The sequence below is a fragment of the Sminthopsis crassicaudata genome, chromosome 5 (assembly GCF_048593235.1).
Source record: "Sminthopsis crassicaudata isolate SCR6 chromosome 5, ASM4859323v1, whole genome shotgun sequence".
Classification (NCBI taxonomy): Eukaryota; Metazoa; Chordata; class Mammalia; order Dasyuromorphia; family Dasyuridae; genus Sminthopsis; species Sminthopsis crassicaudata.
In genome coordinates, this window is record NC_133621.1 from 183,484,419 (window position 1) to 183,500,054 (window position 15,636).

Sequence of the window (15,636 nt, forward strand, 5' to 3'; positions counted from 1 at the left end):
TCTATTTATTTAGACTATAGTGTATACCCTCTTTCAAACCTGGAGTCTACTGGATATAATTGCTGGGAAAATTGCTAATCTCAACTCTATAAAGTATTATTCAAAAAATCATTGTAAGTAATGGGGAATAAAGGGGAGTAAAGATCACTAAAAGCCTGATTTGATTAATCAAGAATAGGGTTTTTTTTTTTTTGGCAGTTTGCTAAAAGGGTAGGTCAGGGGAATGTTATTATTTTATATAGCAAATATATTTCTGCATGAATTCAATGTTTGTTATAATCTTTGCAATGATGGGTACGTAATTATATTCAGAATTATTGCCTGTGACGTTGCTATAATACAAAGTGATTAATGCTTATGATCTATGTTGATCTACATATAATATATGTAACTAGTATAAATTCTGGGAATATAAATATTTTGGAGAGGACAATCTTTGGAAATATATCACCCACAATTTACATACATGTAGTGGATAATTATGGTTTCCTGGAATGAAATGTGTTTGAGGAAAGCATTTTCAGTATGCCTGGCAGGAAGTAGGCCATGAATTGTTGCAAGAGAGATGAGATGCAGAAAGATCAGAGTATGACAATGGAAGAAAGAGAGAAAAAAAAGATTTGGAGCCAAAAAGCTGTTTAGCAGCTGCCACCTCCAAGGATGTTTTCCTTCTGTGCTAGAAGCAACATCCGCAGACATCTCCAGTTGCAGTTTCTGTCCTGAGAAGCCAGTTACAAGATATCAGTGCTTCACAAATCTGCTGCTGAGAATCAATGCCTTTCATTTCTCAAGACTTGAATTCAATTGCTGAGCAAATTGCTATAACTCCTTTACTCTTCCTTATTTTGCTGATATAGCAGCTCAAGGAATGCCAGAAGAATAAACTCAGAGATCTATTTTTTCTTTTCTTTTTCTGTTCTAATAGTTTATAATGCCAGCCTGATTAAAAAAAAAAACAGTGAGAAAGTAGAGTTTGAAGTTTGGGAGATTATGGTTTGAAAAATGGATGCTTATTCACTGTTTGGTTCTTATCTCATGTTACATATATTGCATTCTATTTTAGGTAAATGTTCTTTTACATTGATATGATTTCATGTGGTTAATTCTGGCTGGTTGAGAAAAGATTCAGATGAAACGACTGAGGTTTATAAGCAGTGGGTGAATAGAATATCTAAACAGGAACTAGAAACCTGAATGTAGCAGCAGGGTACTAAAGTTAAAAGCCCCAGAGTTAAAAGAAGATTCTCTGCATTTTTAACCTATGAGAGAAAGTTAGATTCTCCCTCTGTGTGTGTGTGTGTGTGTGTGTGTGTGTGTGTGTATGTGTGTGTGTGTGTGTGTGTGTGTGTGTGTGTGTGTGTGTTTCTCTCTGTGTTTCTGTCTCTATCTCTGTCTCTCTTTGCATCTCTCTCTCTTGGTCCCTCCCTCCCTCTGTCTGTCTCTCTCTTCCTCCTTTTCTCCTCCTCTTTCTGTCTCTCTATGTCTCTCTGTCTTTGTCTCTCTCTGTCTCTCAGTTTCTGTGTCTCTCCTTCCCCCCCTCTCTCCTCTCTCTCTCCTTCTCTTCCTCTCTTTCTTTCTCTCCCTCCCTATTTTCCTTCTTTTCTCTCTCTGTGTCTGTCTTTGTCTGTCTGTCTCTATCTGTCTGTCTGTCTGTCTCTCTCTGTGTGTCTCTGCTTCTCTGTTTCTCTCTCTCTGCCTGAGCTTTTGACTTTCTGATTTCTCTTTTACTGTAGGATGGTAACTGGTGAGGATCATCAGTTTACCATATTTCTGCAACTGAGTGAAAAACATAGTCAAGGTCAAGGCAGGATATTTTGAACAAGTAGTTTTCAAGTGAATGAAATATGGAAGAAATTCTATAGCTCTGCAGCAACACAATACAATAGTTAAACCAGTAAAAGAATTTTATTTCTCCATTTGATACCATGGGTAATTTATTTTACTGCCTTGTCTTCAGATCTATTCTGTTGTTTCAGCAGAATTCGGGATGTGGAGGGACTTGACTTCTTTTATCAGTAGAAAAAAATATAATATACACATATTATCAAGTAGCTTCATTAATGTTATGGCTTGACAATAGGATATTTGGTCTTAAAATGAAATTAAAAGGCTTAAAATGTTTATTTGGAATTACAGACATTTTTCACTTCATTTTAAGGCCTGCCCAGTTTTAAGTCCACAGCAGTTAGTTTGTATCATTATTAAACTTGAGTATAATTATTGACAAGTTTGATTCCATTAGGATGTTTGTGATACTACCACATTGAGTTGCATGTCTAGAAATAGTTTGCCCATTTTGAAGAGCTTTATGTGAGTACTTAGGGATTTTATGGGTGGTCTCTTAAACAAGTCTTAGGGCTTGGGAATGATAACCTGGAAGTGACGAGGTAGAAAAGATATACTGATTTGTCATTACCTCTATTATATCTAAGGGAATAAGCAAGGAGAGAAACAGGCTCAGAGGCAGACAGAGAAACAGTGAGAGAGACAAAGATACAAAGAGCATGTAATATTGCTTTCCAATATGATTACTCACTACTGCAAAATAAATTCCTCCAACTTATTCTCCAGAGAAATGTAGAGTGCTGGAACTCTGGAGAAGTACACTTGAAATATGGTGTTAACTCAGTAGAATTAATGAGATAATGGTTTTCTAGTTCACATATATACTTAGTATTTAGTATGATGATGTAATGGTTCTCTAGTTCACACATATTCATTATATTGTAATGATGTAATTATAATAGGGTATTTAAACTGGGGACAAAGTCTCAGACAGAGACTGGTTGAGACTGCCAGACTGTCAGACTGCTGGAGGAGATTGGTCAGAATATGACAGACACAGAATGTGTAAAAGACAATAAAGACTTTGGGCTCTATTCTTGTCCATTCTCCTGGTGTCTATCCTGCTGAGACCAAAGCCCTTTGGGAAGACCTCCAGAAAGCTAATCCGAACATTACAGAGAAAGCATTGTGTAGCACATATAGAATGTTGGACTAGGAGCATGAAAGACTTGGATTCAAATATTGCTTCTGACACTTACTAGTGGTCTGATCCTGGGTAAGTTACATGACCTTTTTGAAACTCAAGTTTCTTTATTTATAAAATAAAGGGGTTGGAATGTCTCCCAAATTTCCTCTCAGTTCTAAATCTATGACCCCATCATCCAGCAATACAATACTTTCTGCTACCCCCCCAAAAAAATCAGTACACAAAGATTTGTATATATTTGAGTTGTGAGCCCCAAGAAAGGGAAGCTATGATTAGAATAAGCCAGCAAAGAGCCATAAATAGTTCATGAAAGAACAGGATCATTTCTTTCTTTGATAGCAGTACTAAACCAATAATTTAGGGGAATATCACATATATAGAATTTCTTTATTTTAGTAAAGCATTTGGCAAAATTTTCTTAGGAATTCTTCCAGGAAAAAAAATGGAGTAAAATAAATTAGATGACAGTACACTGGTGGATTTGTAACTGTCTGAATGACCAACTCTGTATAGAAAGAAAGAAAGAAAGAAAGAAAGAAAGAAAGAAAGAAAGAAAGAAAGAAAGAAAGAAAGAAAGAAAGAAAGAAAGAAAGAAAGAAAGAAAGAAAGAAAGAAAGAGAAAGAGAGAGAGAGAAAGAAAGAAAGAAAAAGAAAGAGAGAGAGAGAAAGGAAGAAAGAAAGAAAGAAAGAAAGAAAGAAAGAAAGAAAGAAAGAAAGAAAGAAAGAAAGAAAGAAAGAAAGAAAGAAAGAAAGAAAGAAAGAAAGAAAGAAAGAAAGAAAGAAAGAAAGAAAGAAAGAAAGAGAGAAGAGAGAAAGAGAGAAGAGAGAAAGAGAGAGAGAAAGAGAGAAGGAAGGGAAGGGAAGGGAAGGGAAAGAAAGGGAAGGGAAGGAAAGGGAAGGAAGAAAAAAGCTAAGATTTGTTTTCAGGAACCTAGACTTCAAATCCAAAGTTCTTTTGCATTATACTAGGCTAGATTTATATAGAATCAGAATGAACAAAGACTTCAGTACTTTAAAACAAGGAACCAACATTAATTCAATGACATTTAAAAGGGGAAAATGTAAATTTGCACATTCACATAAAAATATTATCCACAGAACCTCTGGATGTCCAACATGTTACTTTGGGGGAAAAAAAATCAAAGCTTAGTACACAGCAGACCACATATCAACTGTGTGATAGTGTCAGAAGGCTAAAAGATGTTTGATTGTATTCTTTATAGCATACAAAGCAAAAGCTGCAATAATCTTTTTGTATGGTACTCCTATTAAGTCACAGTTGAGTCTTCTATTCTATTTGAGAAATGACTTTGACAAGTTGGAAAATGTCTAGAGAAAGATGACTGTGATTATAAGGGACTAGCGATTGTGCTGTTAAATAATTACTTGTAACAATTGTGGAAATTTCTCCTAAAGAAGAGGAGAGGGGGAGGGTTATAATATAACTGACTTTAAATCCAAGGACCTTTCCTCAGACCCCATCCTTTGTGATTTTCTTAATCATTTGAAGCTACTAATTATAAACTCTTTTGCCAAGGATTTCAGAACATGATTGTTGCTTTGTTCTCCTCCTACCTACTCTAGAGCAACTAGATGACATATTAGAGAAAGAGTGGAGTAAGGTAGACTTGAGTTCAAGTTCTACCATAGACACTTACTAGCTTTGATTACTCTAAGTCTCAAGTTTTTTCATCAGTAAGATGGGAATAATAACAACTGTCTTGCAAGGGGTTTTTGTGAATTTTAAGAGAGATAATACCTATAAAGTGCTTTACAAATTACGTAGTGCTATTTAAATGTTTGCTATCCTTTTTATTACCTGTTTGCTTGTTTGTTTCCTGTTACTAATACTGAACCCTAAGGCTCTATCATGGTCTCTTATTTATCTCTTGATATCATCTCCCTTATTAGCTCCCATTAAGTCAAATATCATCTCTAAGAAAATAATTCCTAGATCTGGATAGCCAGACATTATCCCTCTCTTGAGCTCCTTCTCATACCATCAACTACCAACTGGACATTTCTAGCTAAAAGATGTTTTATAGGCACCCCAAACTTAATATTCAAAGCTCATTATATCTTCCCCAAATTCTCCTCCCTTCCCAACATCCCTATGTTTCTTTTCCTTCTTTTTTAAACATTTCTATATCAATGACTACAGTATCTTTCCAGTTACTCAAGTTTGGCACTCTAGAGTCATCCTAAACTTTTCATTTTGCTTTCCTCTCCCCATATTCAACCAATTTTAAAGTCTTATTGATTCTATCTCCTTAATACATCTTCTACCATCCTCCTTCTCTCTATTCTAATATTTGCCAGACTAGTTCAAGCCTTCATAACTTCTCACCAATGGCCTATTAATTTGTTTCCTGCCTCAACTGATGCAGTATCCTTTTCCAATCCATTAGCCACATAGATCTTTCTAAAGCATTTATCTGATCATATTATTTCCTCAATCAAAAAACTTTCATTCTTTCCCTATTGTCTATACATATATTGGTTAATAACTATGGACAAATCATTTCTCAGTACTCTATACAACCATCTAAGGCTATCTATTGCAGAGAAGATGCTGACCTATATAGGTACAGAGAATTTCCTTATTCAGAATTTCCTATGCCAAACAAATTGCAAGTTCATTTGCTATCTATGCCCTTTCCCTATCAAATATAGGCTCCTTTGTTTGCTATGTAAATCCTTTCCTTGTCTGAAAGTAGCCTCTATTTACACATTTACATAATACTCCACATCATGTACTCCAAAGTTCATCCAAACTAACTTATCTGCTATTCCTCATACACAACAAAGTATCTCTTATTGCCATTCCTTTGTACAAACTGTTCCCCTGCTTCAAATGCATTCCCTTCTCCCTTCTATCTTAGAATTCCTATCATCCTCCAAAATACAACTCAAATGCCATATTCTTTCCTGATCTTCCCAGCTATGAGCATTCCCATTACACAAAAATCATCTTGCATTTAGTTCGTCTACAATTGCAAGTGTGTATATATGTATATAATTTTCAAATTTTCTTCACTGCAATCCCTAACAGAAATATAAACTTGAAATCAGGAACTTTTGTTTTTTTTGTCTTATATACTGAGCATTTACAATAGTGCCTGGTACATAGCAAGTAAGTAATTAATGTTTTTTTATTGAATGGTTGATTCCTGTATTTTAAAAAGTGTCTTGTGTTGTTTTTATTGTTGTTGTTGTTTTGCTGAGACAATTGGGGTTAAGTGACCTGCCCAGGATCACACAGGTAGGAAGTGTTTTAAGATTTGAACTCAGGTCCTCTTGACTGCAGAGTTGTTGCTCTATCCACTGCACCACCAACTGCACCCCAAAATTGTCTTGTGTAAGAAGGACACAGCTTCTTCTGTGACCCCAGAGAATTAAGTATGGCCTTGATGTGAGAAAACTCCCTAGAAATTTGAGTTGTACAAAATTAAAATGATTTGCCAAAGGAAGTGAATTCATTATTACTTAAGGTCTTTAAGAACAGACTGGATGGCCAATTATTAGGAATGTTGTAGAGGAAATGCCTTCTCTGATAAATATTGGACTAGATGTTCTCTGATGTACTTTAAAAACCTGAAGATTCTTCACTTTTATGACTTTATTCCCTCAGAACATGATGCTGCCTACGACTTTTTGTAGTATCACTCTGATGTCTGTTTCAACTGAGGGAAACAAAATACCTGATACTTACTAATGTAAATATCTGCAAAAAAACCCCAAAAAAACCCTAAATCAAAAACAGACCCCAATCTGGACCACAAGCTCATGATTTGTCATAATAATACACCACATATCTACTCTAGGTAATGGATTATTTCCTACAGGTTCACATTCTGGAATACTTGAGATCTAATGACATCACAGAGATCAAATCTAAAAACAGCCCATTGAGTTGTCTAATCCAGTAAAAATCAACTTAAGGACTTCAGGGCAGGGGTAGACTTTGGAAATCCTAAAAAGCTTAATTCTGGAGAACTCCTGATGTTTTGGTGGGACTGATAAACTCCCCCATGAAAATCTTTATTCCTAATGGATATTGTTTGGAAAATTAAATGAACAAGTTTTAAGCCAACAACTTGGTCACTACCTTTGTTACCTAACCCTCTCCATTGAGGACTCTGGGCCTCACTTATAATATGAAATAGGGGTCACTTGAATAATCAATAGCTTTCTTATTGATCTGCGAGACAAGTCATGTGGTAACCCTTTAGTGTGGGCTTTATCAGAAGTAGGCTATTATGAAAGTTACTGTCAATTGGGGTAAAGAAACCACATGAGAAAGCTTTGTTTTGAATTTTCTTCATAAAAATATTTAATGGGAAATTACCCAGATTAGAAAAATTAATCCATCAACAAAGCCTTTGTTTATTAAGTATCAAGTATGTGCCAGGTACTATGTAAGGAGAGAGTACACAAAGACAAAAATGAAATAGTTCTCAACAAGGACACAAAAAGGCTAGTACAAAATTCACAATAGGTCAATTATTTTTATGCAAGGGAGATACTAGTAACTCTGGAGAGGTAGAATGATGAGTCTCTATTTTAAGATTCCTAACCGTGCCAAATGGCATGGGGATTATCTCAACTTCATGCCAATCTCTGAAGGTTGTAACAGCCTTCAGAGACTTCAGGGTCTTTTCCAAAAGGAGGTAGGACCTCTTCTCCCCCTCCTACCTTCCCTCCATGCCTCATGGCCCTTAGAGCTACATTTGGATTTTATGCATTTGGAATGCATAAGTTTGACTTTAAAACTTAGGGGCTCTAAGAAGCAGACAAAAGAGAGTAGCAAAAAGAAAGTTAATGTCATGTGACCTGAACAGACCAAAAGTGAACAGGAAGGCCATAAGGAAACACAGTACTTCCACTCAGTTGAATTGGCTTTATTCTTCCTGGCAGTCAAGGGAGCAGCAGGTGAGAGCAGAGCTCTTCCACTCTCCCCTTAAAGCTCTACTTGAGCAACCACAGGGGGAAGCCCTTCTGCACACAACAGAGCCATAAATCAGTTATCTTATTTCCTCCTATTTACAAGAATGCTTGCATGTCTGTATCATATAGCATGGTTGTTAGGAATTATATTTCTGATTTATAGAAGCTAAGTTTTTTATGGATTTGGCACCACAATGTTGAAATAATTGAGCATCTGGGAGAATTGAATTTTATGCAGAATCCTTCAGTCATTTGGAATCTTAGAGCATCTTTCATGCTAGAGGCAAATACTATTGATAAATATACATCTCCTAGTCTCATTTGATGTTGAAAATCAGAGACTGATTGAACTGAGTTCTAGCTATGGATGAATCTATTAGGGTACCTTGTGATTTTTAACATATATTGAAAGACAATTCTGAAATTCTTTCAAATTTCCTTTTGCTCTGACAGATTTTTTTTTAACTTTTCAGTCAATTATGCAACTGTGAAGATGTGATCTGCTGTAGGAAATTATTTGTGAAAGCCAACCTGTTATCTCCTATTTTCTTTAAGGATATAAGGATCTTCAAAGTGTACAATCATTTTTAAAAATATTTTATTTAGAGACATGAGAAAGTTGGGTCAGGTAGTTTATAGCTGCCTTCAATTTCCTTTCTATTTCTGCTTATGAGATAATCCTTATGTTTTTCTCACTCGTTTGATATTTTTTCCACTCTCCAGTATCTTGAAATGAATGTCCTCATGTTACCTAATTTTCTTTAGATATAACTGGATCTAAGATCCAGCCATACATGAAGGGGGGACTCAGTCAGAAAATGAAATGGATTCCACTGGTCTAAGAGGCGTGACTATAGGGTAAATACCTATTAACTTTCCCTTCTCCAAATCTTTCTATGGAGGTTAGATTGGTTCTTTCTCTAAAAAAGAAAAGAAGCTTCTACCTATTCTGGAAATCAATTTGGAACTATGCCCAAAGGACTATGGAGCTGTGCCCAAAGGACTATAAAACTGCATTCCTTTTGAACTAGGTGTGCCACTATTGGATCTGTATCCCAAGAAAATTATAAAGGAGGAAAAAGTAGCCACATGTACAAAATGTTTTGTAGCAGCTGCTTTTTTTTGGTGGTGGCAAAAAATTGAAAAATGAGTAGATGCCCATCAATTGGGGAATGGCTGAATAAGTTATGGTACATGAAGGTAATGGATTATTGTTCTATAAAAATGATGACAAAGGTGATTTTTAGAAAAGCTTGTAAAGATTTACATGAACAGATGCTTAATGACATAAGCAGAATGAAGAATACATTGTATAGAGTAACAGCAAGATTATGTGATGATCAGCTATGAAAGACTTGGAACTGTTCAGTGGTTCAGTGATCTAAGGCAATCTTAATAAACTTTAGATGGAAAATGCCATTTGTATCCAGAGAGAAAACTATGGAGACTGGATGCAAATCAACACATGCTATATTCATTTTTTTCCTTTTCTTCTGCTTTTTTAAAAAATTTGTGGGTTTTCTCTTTTGTTCTGATTTTTCTCTCTCAGCATGACTCATAAAGAATGTACATGTATAAACAGAAAAAAAAAATTTTTAAAAATCAAAAAGATAGAAAAGAAGCTGTCCCTGAAACTTAATTGACATAAAGGCCATCCAAGCTATTTCAAGATTAATCAGTTCCCTGGTAACTCCCTGAGAGTATAAAAAGATATATTGATGCTTGTTAGATATATCAGGGTGGGGGAAAGGTCACCATACTTTCTCATTCCATTTGGAAACTTGAGAGACTATGTCTAACTGAGGGAAGTGCTTCTTAAATCTTATTGAGTATCCTTTCTATGCTGTGGCTAAATAAACCTCTTTTTGTTAACTGTTAAATAATCTTTGAATCACTCCTTTCATTCAAATATTGGACCTAAATTACCACAGGACCAACCTTAATCAGTCCCACATGACAATATCTCACTCTGCAGCTAATTAGCAGTGAGTGTATTTGTGTGACACTCTCTGAATCTACTTTTTCAGTTATAACTTTAAAGCTATAACTTAGTTATAACTTTAAACAAGGTAGAATTTGGATTTAAATTTTTAGGAATTCATAACCTGGGGCATTATCTTATGTGAGATATTTAGAGAGCACTCTTTACTCTAGACTTATTATAAAATAATCATTTATAGGACTTTGTTGGTTTAAAATATAGTATAGCTAGTTTCCTTGAGGATTACTTATTTGGATTCATTTGTATAATCCAAAGGAAGTAAAAAGCTCTTCTCTGGAATTAAGAAGACTTGGATTCAAATTTTGCACCTGAAGCCAACTCCTGTCTCATCTTTCTCACAGTAAAATGAAAGGGATGAGTTAGATGATTTATGAAGTCCCAGCTCAAGAGAACTAAGATCCTATGATCCAGTGCTAGGGTTCCTTGCTGTAGACTCAAATCTTATTTCATTAAAGAGATTACATTTTATTGAGGTCTTTTCTTTTTATTGTTAATATTTCTCCTTGAATCCTATCTTATCCCCTTCCCAGATAGTAACCTTTCACAATTTTTTTTATGAAAGAGAAGAAAAAGAGGGATCCCCACTCAAGCAAAAACTATCAAAACATTTTAAAAGTCAGATATTATATGGAATGTTCCACAATCATGTAATACTGCCACTATATCTAACCTCTATAAAGGTGGAAAGAGCAGCAGGTCTCCTTTTTGGGATTTAAAAAAATTTATTTACTTATTTTCATTGAAGCTTTTTATTTTCAATACATATGCAAGGATAATTTTTCATCACTGATCCTTGCAAAACGTTCCCCCCTTCCTCCACCCCCTCTCCTTGATGGCAAGTAATCTATGTTAAACATGGTAAAAATATATGTAAATCCAATATAGGCATATACATTTATACAACTATTTTGCTGTACAAGAAGAATCAGATCAAAAAGGAAAAAAATGAAAAATAAAATAAAATGCAAGCAAACAGTGACAAAAAGAGTAAAAATGCTATGTTGTGATCCACATTCAGTTCCCACAGTTCTCTCTCTCGGTGTAAATGGTTCTCTTCATCACAAGATCATTGGAATTGGCCTGAATCATCTCATTGTTGAGAAAAGCCACATCCATCAGAATTGATTATTGTATAATCTTGCTGTTGCCATGTACAGTGAAATCCTGGTTCTGCTCATTTCACTCAGTTCAAGTTGGTCTCTCCAGGCCTCTCTAAAATCATCCTGCTGATCATTTCTTATAGAACAATAATATTCCATAACATCCATATACCATAATTTATTCAGCCATACTCTGACTGATGGGCATGCACTCAGTTTCCAGTTTCTTGCTACTACAAAAAGGGCTGCCGCAAACATTTTTGCACATGGGATTATTTTTGATTATTTTGTAGTGGTCATTCTTTCCATTCACATTGATGTAGTCATTTCATTGTGTATGATGTTTTCCTGACTCTACTTCCTTCACTTAGCTTCAGTTAAAAACAAACAAATTTTATCATATTGAAATCCACGATCATCACCAATATAACTCTCACTAACCCATTTTGGGGAGCACTTGGTCTTTCCAAAGCATAGGTTTTCTATTGAATGGGGGGACTCTATGCAAAAATTTTGGACCTGTATTACTTCACTGAAGATTTAGCTCTATTTTCTGGGTCCTTATAGAAAAGACGAGCCATTATACATTTCACTATAGGCTTACATCATAGGTACACAGTGTTCTGAAATGATGCACATAATCTTATGATTATCACAGCCCACTCAGTCTCCTGAGACAAATTCATAAACTTGGCTTTTGCATTACTCTTCTTTAAAGCACAAAGAGGAATATGATTCATGTATCAAATTTTTTGTACTAGTTTCATACCCATTAATGTCATAAGATCATAGACTCTTAGGGCTGGAAAGAATCTTAGATTTTATTTCAATTGAAGGAAATTTTCAACCATAAGTTTGTCAAACATTTATGACTGTCAATCAGGGACATTGGTGATAGACATTTGGTCAAAATGACTTGCATTGTACCATTCAGTATTAAGACTTGCTAAGGTCATTGAAGATAACTTTACATTGTATTGCTTTAAACTCGATTGAAGGAAAAAGAAAACACTTGCTAAACTTAGAGCTATCTGAAAAAATGTCTATCTTTTGTGACAGGGAACCATCATATAAGGTCTATCAAATGTGACAGTGAATTTATCATCACTGCAGATTTCCAAGAAAGATAAGCTATGGAAGAGATTGCTGATATATCCCTGGAAAGTCCATTCCAACCTTGTGATGTTTATAAAATATTTGAAGACAGATCTCTTATCTCTAGGCTAAATATCCACAGTCTTCAAACCATTTCTCCTTTCTCAGCAGCAACTTGTTTAAACTAGAGACCATTCCCTAGAAGTTTTAACCTTTTCTTCTCTGGTACTCCTGCTTTAAGGCTGCCTAATTGATGAAGAATATGGAAGCCCAACTATCTTTCATTTTATTTTCTGTTCTCAATAATGGCCTTACTACTTTGTGAGTTCCATGCATGGGGAGACTATGCACATGGGTAATGAGGAACACTTGAGTCCTAAAAGGTAAGTTTATGGGAGAATGTGTTAACATACCTCTTCCAGGAATAATGGCAGAATTTATTTGATTATGGTTTCAAAGCTGTTTTTTAGTCATTTTCAGTCATGACCCTATTTGGGGTTTTCTTGGTTTGCCATTTCCTTCTCCAACTTATTTTACAGAAGAAGGAACTCAGGCAAATAGGGCTAAGTGACCTGCCCAGGGTCACACAACTAGTAAGTGTCTGAGTCCAGGTTTAAATTCAGAGAGGTCAATCTTCCTGACTTCATGCCCAGTGCTCTATCTACCATGGTGTCTCCCCAAAAATAAAAGGGGAGAAATTATCTTTTTGACTTTTGTGTCTAAATCTCTATCCTTTGGCATAGTGTTTGCACAGAATAAGCATTTAATGAATTTCAACAATATTAATTAATTCACATTTACAAACATTTCATTATGCTGGTGACCCTCTTCTAGATAGTTTCTTCATAACCTCTTAAAAATGAATTAATTGTTCCAAGTGTTATCCCTCAGGATAACATCTTGTGATAAGTCTGAGCAAAAAAGAAAACCACATGAAGTAGGCAAACTAAATATAACTTCTATGAGGAGACAGTTGTTGCTCAAAGCCATCTTTAAATGCATCAAACAATAGCATTTAAAATATGGGGGGGAGGGATTTAATTTCTGTGTACCACTTTCTGTGTTTTTAAAATAGTGAGTTTTGGCTCACAGTTACTTTTTGCATATCAATGTTACCTGTTAGTCAACAGATAATCTTGTGTGAGGCATCAGGCAATATTTCTGTGAATTAAAAGAACAATCAGGTTATTTTATAGCAGATTTTGTTGGGCTTGTTTCAACCTGAATGGTGAGTACTTCCTACTACTCAGCAGTAGGCATTTTGGTTAGTGAAAGACAACCTAGAAAGTGCTGACTTTTGGACCATGGCCAAGATCTCTAGTATCCAGCTATCTGGAGTCAGCACTCATCAGAGACAATAGGAAATAAAGATTTCTAAAAATGAAGTAGTTTTTAAATCCTCCATTCTTAGTAAAGGAAACTGCTTTGGATGAAAATTTCAAGCCTTCATGGGAAGATGTATTCAGTAGAGAATAGACTATATTTGTAAATTTTTAGATAAAAACTAGACTTTTTATCAGATTTTTCTAATTTCAATTCATGTTGCTCTTACATATGGAAAATGTGGAAACTTGTAAGTAAACAAAGATCTTGGATATCTTAGAATCGGCCAGAGTCAGGATAAGCAAAAGTCTTTATTCTTGGTCTTTTGGGGTCACAGTCAGGGGATTAGATATAGGAATCTCCACACCTCCTTCCTCTCTCTCCACTGCCAAAGAATGATCTTGATTCTCCTCTTCCACCCTCTGATCTCTCTTCCCTTCTCTGTCCACACCCACAGATGAAGCCAGCACAGATTTGAGTAGGATCATCCTTCAAACATGTTAATAGAGAATTTTCCAATTGGTAATTAGACTTAAGTGCTAGGTTATCTAGGTTAAGTGCATCTGCTCAGAGTTTAAGCCCTTTACAGATAATGAAAAGGACAGCAATAGGACCTGGAGTAAGGACATAAACACATTAGAATCATTCTAAATGAGACAGAATTATTTTCACATTCAGTATTCAAATAATTTGGGTCTGATTGTACCTGATCTTAAATAATTTAGAGTTCCAGAAGATTCGCTTTTTCTGGGAGTAGAAATTTCAGGTCATAAACATTTGATATTTAGGATAGATGAGCTTACAGCAGAAAAGCCTCTAAAATATAGGCCATGCTGTTTCGTTTGTTTACTAATTCTAATATTAGAATGTTTATATCAAAATGCTAAGACTTGATGGGAGCAGTTTGGAAGCAGGGTTTTGTCAAATACAGAATGGAGATTATTATTTCCTACCATTTGAATCTGACCTTTAAACTCTCCACCATCGGAGGAGAAGAACCTGGATTTTTAAAATTCTGGTTCTGAGTCTACAAGAAAAAAACATACAGTGTTCACTAAAGAACAAGTAGATATTCTTAAGTTCTATTTTCAAAAGAACCGATATCCTGGAATTGGAGAAAGAGAGCAACTTTCAAGGCTTATCAACATTTCTGAGGATTGAGTACCTGTGTGGTTTCAGAATAGGAGAGCTAGACAATCTGCAGGAGAAAAAAAGCTGGCATCTGAGGCCAGCTTCAGACCAAAATGCCTGTAAGATGTATCTCCAGATCCAAGTCTGGAAGAGGATTTCTCTGAGCAAGAATTTTCAACACCCATTGAATCCACTAGCCCATCCTGGGCAGGTGATCCTAGTCAGGAAGCTGACCCAAGGAGAAGCTTTGGGAGGCGTACAATTCAACCACTGAGGCTGCTTATTTGTATGGACATGGCATTTCTGAAAGTGATTCTTCTGTCTCCTCCCAAACCATGGGATCATCAATTGATCTTCAGTCTTGTGCCCTTTCCAGGCCAATGTCCATGGAAGCTCCAACCAGTGGGCATCTTCATTGGCCCTGCAAGGTACTCAAGGGCCAAAGAACTGGCCAGATAACACACACAGCTCCCTTTATGGAGGATTACAGACACTACTGAATATTCAAGAGCTAGACTTATACCCAAATGATCATCCACTGTCTTGTTAGTATACACAGAAGTCCCTATATCAGTTGCAGCAGCCACTTTCCCAACAGCTCCATATCCAACAGCATTGCTTCCAATAGCCCCACCCCCAAAAGCCTCTCTCCCACCAGCTATGCCCCCAGCAGCCCTACATCCAGCAGTCTTATCCCCAGCAGCCAGCAGCCCTGCAGCCCTTGATGCCTCAGGCCCCCCACTTTTCAGGGACAACAGCTGACCTTATATCAACATTACTCACAGGAGCTTCAAGACCAAACACTACCCTCACTTGGTGAGGAGGGAATAGCAGTCATATGAATTATTCCCTTCTTTGAACTAACAAGAACTTCATTGCATGGATGTATCTAAGAAAATAGTTGGACTTAGATCCACATTTCTTCTTCCTGAAATTACTTATCTGCCTTCTTCCCACCTCCTGCCCTGGGAACATTATTTCCACAGGGATATCAGGGTTACCACTTGAGAAGTCTGGCTCTTTCTCTTCCCCACTTTCCCCCACCA